The sequence below is a fragment of the Cydia pomonella genome, chromosome 13 (genome assembly GCF_033807575.1).
Source record: "Cydia pomonella isolate Wapato2018A chromosome 13, ilCydPomo1, whole genome shotgun sequence".
NCBI lineage: Eukaryota > Metazoa > Arthropoda > Insecta > Lepidoptera > Tortricidae > Cydia > Cydia pomonella.
The window spans coordinates 15,832,634-15,841,177 of record NC_084715.1 but is presented as its reverse complement, the minus strand read 5'-3'; the positions used below and the strand labels follow the sequence as shown (position 1 = coordinate 15,841,177).

Below are 8,544 nucleotides of genomic sequence, written 5' to 3'. Positions count from 1 at the left end.
AAAAAGCGCCTACGAAAAGGGAACCCGCCTCGCAGGTCGCTGGCAGTCAATGTGTTAAGAACCTCCTTCTTGATATTAAAACGCAGTGATGAAAATGACTCTGCAAGGTATTAAAATTAATGAAGTAAATATTTGCATCCCTACTAAAGGTTGAAACGTAATTAAAACATGTGTTAACGAATTAACCTAAAACAAAATAACTATATTATTTTGGTAGTAATAAATTCCTTTGGGATTTATTAAAATTACTGTTATTAATGCATCCTTAAAAATAGTATGGTTTACGAAACAACGCATGCTAAGAGACTGATCACTAAAAACATCGCTTGTCAAAATTCATTTCACATTTTATGAAAACTGAAAACAAAAAATGTCCGCGCTATGTAATAACTTTATTTATTTACGAATTCACAGGAATCACGTGCGCTAGAACATTAAAATGCCAGTCCACAGGTAAAAATGTTAATTGACAATACTGAAATGTATACCGACGGTGTTCAGGCTCAGTCCAACTCGCGTCGCTTGGCTGGCCGGTCGTCCCGCCCGCCCTACGTTCCGATTCGTATTTCGAATTTTCGTAACCGCGAACATGTGAATTCAAATTGAAAACTTTTAAAAGTTAATAGACTTCTTTGGAGTGACTTTTGGAGGATTTGGTGTTATTCAAGTGTATATAAGCAATTAAGGCCTGACTCGGATTTTCTTCTTAAGGTAGGTAATTTGAATTTCTTGGGTTCATTAAGCGGTTTAAAGTATGCGGTATTTTGCCTAACAGCTGCTGGGTGTAGATTATTTTTATAATTGGTCTTCTTCTTTTCTAATTAAAAAATATTATGAACTAAGTACTATTACTTTCTTTACTTGTCTTTTTTTATAAAATGTTTAATTTGCCTATTAAGTGCACTTCATTTGGGAAAAACGGATTTAACTGAATATCAAATTATTTAAATAAATATTTGGGGACAATCTTACACAGATCGTCCAGATCGACCGGTCGATCTAGCCCCAAACTAAGCAAAACTTGTACTATGGGTACTAGGCGACGATATACATATATATATATATACATAGAAAACACCCATGACCCAGGAACAAATACCCTCTGTTTCCCGTTGTTGTTCTTTAAGTAAAAAAAAAGAAAGTTGACAATAGAAACTTTAGAGAAAAAAAACTGTTATCGTTTCATAATGTTTGTGTACAAGGAGATTCCTCAGGTGAGACACTCATTACTTACAAGGCAGGCCACCGGTTAGTGATTTTATTAATTTGGTGTTAAATACCCATTACCCAATACATATATATCTAACGAAATCAATCGATTCGCTTAATTACAAATGGTTTAAAGTGAGTAAATAATTTATTTGGTGGATGCTAATTATCCGGTGGGAAATGGGTTGCCGGGCCGCAGTCGTTGGTTTACGTATTAGCGTTCGTCGGCTCTCATAATATTGAACTACAGTGCTTGTGATTACCTCAAAAGCTACCAAAAAGCGGTGCATTATTTTAATACATACCTATATTTAGGGCTTAAAGTGTCTTAGGTACGTGTGTATTGAAATATACTTTACTCGTATAGTACATATGGTGCTACTTTACCGCACTAGTGCGAAAATTTGCGTATTACGTTACTATGTCGACCATTTAAAGGGCCATATGTACTGTAAAACGTTGTACGATACATGTGCGAATAGATAATTCGCAACTCGTGTCGATTTAAAACACTCCCTTCGGTCGTGTTTTAATTTATCGCCACTTCGTTACGAATTTCCTTATTTCGCACTTGTATCGTAAATAACTATTTCCTCATCACCCGAAAAAGGGCTTTTTCTTCCCTGCTAGGAGAGATCAAAGTGACAATTTTCTAGTCTAGGACACTATTTTATATTATTTATTCCATAAATGCTTCACTTAAGCCAAAAAAAAAACTCTCAACCCTTTTCTGGCGAGGAATGTTTCATTCATTCACAAATTTAGGTGTCCCTAATGTTTTCCTCCCATGGATTGTTGAATTAAAAATGGCTAGTTACTTATAGCTGTATCACAAATTCAAACTACTTAATATCACTAAGAAGAATCAGTGTGTCGGACTTAAACAAAACTTTAGTTGCCGCAGTGACGGTTATACTCGTACTAGCAACATTCATGGCCGTATTTGTTCAATATTCATACAGTATCTCTTTTAAACAAAAGTGACGCAGCCACACAACGCTACCAAACCACGAAGGTGATTTTTGACATTGAAGCTACAAAGTCCCCACTCGACGACAAGCTTCCATCATCAAATCACAAGTTTTTTATACACTTACCTTTTAGATACGAGTGTAAATTTAATATTATGCGCTCGAAAAGCGAGGTCCATGAAAATGTACCCGCATTGATAAAATCGCAAAGGGATCGCTTTTATAATACATCAAAGGTTCTAAAATTCATAATCGTTCGCTTCCTACCTGGTTTGATTCGAAAAGGGCCAGAAAAACCGTTTACTTCAACGTTCATACGTCTCTCTCAGTTGGATAGGTCACGTTTTATATGCGATTCTGAATAAAGTATGACGTTACAAGTGCCGCAAATGAATCCATGCTTTTTATGTTAATTTAGCACAATGACGAATATACGTTTTTAAGGATGTCATTAACATGATGTGTAAAATAATTACAATCCGCGAACTAAATATACACACGCAAGTTTTGTCGAAAGTGTACAACTAACTTACCTACTTAACCTTAGATAGACAGAGCTATGGATGTGCCGTGAAACGATGACATTTTAACCCGACTGCCGATATAATAAATTCAATGAACTTAATAACATAATAACATGTTTTAAAAAACATGCCTAACTCTAAAACTAACACGTCATGTACAATCAAGGTCTAAAATATTAAAACTACATGATAAAGTACCAAAGTATTTATTTATATACCTAATACCAGGTAGTGACTGCCTGAATATTTTAAGTTTATGAATGCGCTCCCATATTAATTGAAAAGTCGTTTCGGTTCACTGGGAATCTCATCATGACTGTCGTCAACATATCAAGGCCGGGGATTGTTATGATAAACAGCTCGCTGTATAAAAACACCGTATACTGTTATGATAATATGTCGAAGGTACAATCTACAATAGATTTTGATGGTAAAAGGCTATCGTTCTCGGCTCTTGCCTCTATTAGTATTACTGGCAGGGTCTATTTTATGTCTTCTTCATTTTCAATGCTTCAAAACGATATTTTCGTCAATATATAAACTAAAACATGCAAATCTATTCCAATTTTATGACAAATACGGAAAATGGCTGCCGCGTTATTTTTTTTTACGCACGATTCCAATACGCGCGCAAGGCTAAGGCGCGAACGAATTCGGAAACAGGCAATTTAAAAAAAGTAAAAAAGCTAATATTTTCATATTTATATTCGACGGATGGAGATCAAATCGATACAATGTTATGTTTATTCATTAATGTAATTTATGAGATAATTTAATCTATAAATTATGTTTAAAAACTTTTTGAACTAACATTTGAAACCTAATAGTTGGTTAAAAAAAATGTATTACTCGACCATATTAAGAAGGCTCCGTTTCCATGCATATTACTAGCAATCAGTTACCTTCTTAACTCAGTCGGATAATATAATGAAAAAGCAAGAGTGTTATAATATACTGAAAAAGCACGCGTGTTTAATATCTAGGATTAAGAGCGTTTTGAGCAAGTGTGTTGAAATAATATCTTACATAACGGAACGTGCAATAATATATAATGGGCAGATTTATATTTTGTTTCCTATTTTTTTCCCTGATTTTGTTAAAATTTAATGGATAGTTGCAGTCAAAATATTTAATTTGTGACCCATTCGTACCTTATTACAGTGACAAACAACATGAAAGTCGCTAGATAGTTCATACGTGGTTCATACTAATTTCAATGTGACAAGGTACGGTAGGTGACGTAGTATAAAAGGTACGTATAAGTTCGCATTCTGTACAATATAAGCACAATTTCACCCTATGTCCAAAAAAATACTTCCTCTCAGTTACGAAAACATATGTATGGTATTTTCGTTACTCTATGGAAAATTACATACATTTATTCTGGATAAAGGATGACTCACGCTAAATAGATCTGGCCGGGGCCGGGCCGGAGCGGTGTCCGTCATTTTTTGTAACGGCTGATCGAGTGATCGGTGATTACGTGCTGATTTCCATGGAAAACGAAGCGCCAAAAGTTCCGTCCCCGCCCTGGCCCGCTCTAGTGTGAATCCGCCTAGAATGAGGGGTTCTTCTAGCCCAGGGTTGGCAAACTTTTGAGAAGGAGAGCTAATTGCAATAGAAATCACCAGTTTAAGGAAACAGACGCAAATGTTGTTTTCACTAGTTTTAGAACTTAAAAGGATTACTTTTATGGGACGTAAAAATCCGCATGCGGCTTGCGAGCCGCGTTTTGCCGACCCCTGTTCTAGCCAGTCAACTTTCGTTTAAATCTAACGAAAGACGAAAAATACAAGCGAATTTAAAATCGACCCTGATACGCTCTTATGGCTCGTTATAAAATTGTGTTAGATACTTTTATGTGATTCGTAGTGCAAGATATTATAGCAGGTGGGTTAGGAGGCCAACTTGTATAGAGAGTTGCGATTTTTCGATTTAATGAATTTATTTACTACTAGACCACAGTTTTTGTACATGTTAATTAAGAAAGAAAAACTCCGTATGAGGTCCATGTAAAATTCCCATCTTTTGCTGTCAATCAAAATTATATTTTGCATGTATTATACAAAGTCAATATTTTTTCGCATTAATTTAAAACTATGACATAAAAGCATGTTTTTACAGACTTTTTGTTTAGCTTTCTATAGTTACTTAACATTTATGCAATCCAGTAAATTGTCGCTAATTGAAAAATAAAGCTTTCGTATACAAAATTAATTGGAAGCAGTGATTGAAACGAATCACACTAAAAAATATTGGTTTTTCTAGAGGTTAGCAATATTGCCAATTTAAAACAAGCCGCCCAATTAAAATTCGTTAGAAGCTTATAAACTGATGTCGAAACGAATCATAAAGCACAACACTATGGTTTCGTAACGGATAAGATAAAATTAGGTGTCCTATTTGTTATCTTTAGAATCTATTAATAATAAATGCGATAAAAGATATAAACTAGCGATATTTGCGAAACTCACAGATACGCGTGATGATATTGCAATTCCTCATTTTTAGGGTTCCGTAGCCAATATGGCAAAAACGGAACCCTTATAAACTATAATTCATGTACGTTCGTCCGTCCCTCTGTCTATCCTAATGTCACAGCCATTTTATTCTGTAAATATAAGATGTATTTTAATGAAATTTTGAACGTTATTTAGGTAAGAATCACTACTTCTTATAAAACAAAGTCCCCCGCCGCGTTTCTGTTTCTATGTATATTCGCGGTAAACTCCAAAACTGTTGAACGGATTTTCATGCGGTTTTCAGCTATCAGTAGTGATTCTTGAGGAAGGTTTAAAGTTATGGTCATTTGTTTAAATTTTAATGTTCTAGAAGCCAGAAAAGAAAAAAGTCTTCAGTCTAATAGGAAAGTCAGAATTCTGGTTTAAAAACTAAGAAAATTAGCCTATTTATACTTATCTACTGTGTCTCAGTACCCAAGTGTGAAGCGTATTGATTAGATATGATTAGTTGTTATGGAAACAGTGATTAATAAGCAACAGTAAAAAATAAACATCATTTTCAGAAAAAGCTACTAATCAGAGTTTGAACCTAGATTAGGGGAGTAAGAAAATGACACCATTTAAAAGTTTCAATCAGTGCTGATCGAAAACAAAGTATTAAACAAAAGCGGCCAAGTGCAAGTCGGACTCGCCCATGAAGGGTTCCGTACCATTTATGACGTATTAAAAAAAACTACTTACTAGATCTCGTTCAAACCAATTTTCGGTGGAAGTTTGCATGGTAATGTACATCATATATTTTTTTAGTTTTGTTATTTTAGAAGTTACAGAAGGGGGGGGGGGGGGGGGGGCACATTTTACCAGTTTGGAAGTGTCACTCGCGCAAACTATTCAGTGATATCTATATCTATGATATTACAGACCTCAATATCACTTTTGAAGACCTATCCATAGATACCCCACACGTATGGGTTTGATGAAAAAAAATAATTGAGTTTCACTTCTAATAATGGAGAACCCCTAATTTTTTTTTTTGTGTGCAAATCTTAATGCGGTTCACAGAATACATCTACTTACCAAGTTTCAACAGTATAGTTCTTATAGTTTCGGAAAAAAGTGGCTGTGATATACGGACGGACAGACAGACATGACGAATCCATAAGGGTTCCGTTTCTTGCCATTTGGCTACGGAACCCTAAAAATCTCCATAGGCTTAGTGATTTCATACCCCTGACACACACTCTTCACACTCCTGATTTTTTTCAACAAAATCTCAAATCGTTCAGCACACACCGGCAGACGTTTTCATATGGAATGACTCTAATGTATTAAGGTTTTGTGTAAAGGCCGCTCTACATTCTCGGCAAAACTACATAAGTCCGATTTTGCCGGGACATTTGCCCAGACCGTGGCAAGTAGAGAGCGTCCCTCCACATTCCCACCTTGTGCAGTTATTTTTTGACTTTCATACAAGTTGGAGCCTCTGTCGCCGCAGTATTATGCGCTTGCTGGCGGCCGACTGACGGGAGCGCGCAAAGAGTGTAGAGGAATAGTTTAGTGCAAACCACCTCTTTGATGTTTGGCCATTTTACCGACACGAAACGGAGACAACAGGAATATATGCAGACAATACGAACATAGACGAAGGCGCACTCTACACTCTCGTATTCGGCAAGTCTTTTGTTGTTTTGCCGAGAATGTGGAGCCTGATGCTTAACCTGTGCGAAGCCGGGGCGGGGCGCTAGTTTACAATAATATATTTGGGGAGGGCTCTTCATATTATGTAGGTAAGTAACTAAAAATTTAAAAAGCTTGTGCAAACAATACGATTCACATTGATAACCAACAATTAAGTTGTCTGCCTGCGTTAAAGTATTATTAAATAAAACAACGGTTTTAAATAGCGGAGAGCTATCAACGACCACATTTATTCCAGTAACGGTTAGACGGAAGTGTACATGTCAAAGACAATTAACCATATGTATACCAACATAAACAGTTTATTTGATGTTAACTACAATTCTTAAAATATACACATCTTAACATAAACAAACTAAAAAAAACGGACAAGTGCGAGTCGGACTCGCCCACCGAGGGTTCCGTACTTTTTAGTATTTGTTGTTATTGGGACCGTGCGAAGTGCAAGGTGGGGGTAAGTAATACGATCTCAGAGCATAAGGTGGTAAAAATGAGAACTAACTGCAGATAGCGTCTTTAACATTTCGTACAAGTTATATGGCTCGAAATGAATCTTTAATTTACGTTTTTCCTGAAATATTCATTTAAATTGTATGGTGTAAGGGACCATTGTAATCTGTATGAAATGCTTAATATAACTAATGCATTTAATATTTAATTTGATAATTGTTAATAATGTATCCATATTAATAGCTTTGCAAATGCCACATATTACGTGATCTTTTTCTAGAAGTTAAGAATGGGTATAGTCAGTTATCCTTAAAAGATAGACATTTAACATTGCGGACTTTTTTGTAGACCTATGAATGAGAAACAACCCTACCATACATTGTGTTGTTATAGCTCACACGGATTAGGCAGCGTTTTCGATTAAAGCTCCTAGCCAGCGTGATTTTTTATTTTTTCCGACAACATCGTAATATTTCAACCAATTTACACAAAACCTTAACAAGTTATATACCTAAACTTTCCTCAAGAATCACTCTATTGATAGATGAAAGTCGTATGAAAATCTGTTCAATTGTTTTTAGTTTTGGAGTAGTTTTATAAGATGTAGTGAATTGCCGTTTTCCCCTAGACTTACGGACGCTAGGTTGCGTGACAGTCGTGCACAGCGAATAGCGGCAACAGAAATACATCATCTGTGAAAATTTCAACTGTCTAGCTATCACGGTTCATGAGATACAGCCTGGTGACAGACGGACGGACGGACAGCGGAGTCTCAGTAAAAGGGTCCCGTTTTACCCTTTGGGTACGGAACCCTAAATAGATGATATCTTCTTAATTTGATTTTGAGGAATTTGACGAGAACAGCATGACTCCGCTGCGTCATCACAAATAGCAAAGGCCTGACAAGATAATCAGAAGGTTAACTACATAAAGGGGACGATGTCACGTAACCACATCTCCATACAAACTTATTATAAAATATGTTTACTTAATTTGATGTATATTAACCGCAGCGGTGCCCCTTCGTTTAATTTTATGATTTTCTTTTAATAATTGATATGGAATTTGTTTTTATCACATAACTCATTCTTGTAAGAGTTCGGATTAAAAAAATCGAAACAAGCTACACGAATGGTTCAAACGACCGACTAAATGCAATGACTTGTGTAATAGTACATTTCAATGCAAGTGTGCAAAATGTGTCATGTACAGGTCCCGAGATGTCTTTTA

The 8,544-nt window shown here is 35.8% G+C and overlaps 1 protein-coding gene across 1 annotated transcript in view; it reads left to right on the top strand.

Moving 5' to 3' along the window:
- Positions 1–501: 501 nt before the first annotated feature.
- LOC133524382 (beta-3 adrenergic receptor-like) overlaps positions 502–8,544 on the top strand; it is a 138,584-nt gene continuing 130,541 nt past the window's right edge. Inside the window, exon 1 of the mRNA XM_061860362.1 lies at positions 502–711. The gene's annotated coding sequence lies outside the window, so the exon portion shown is untranslated. The remainder of the gene's footprint in view (positions 712–8,544) is intronic.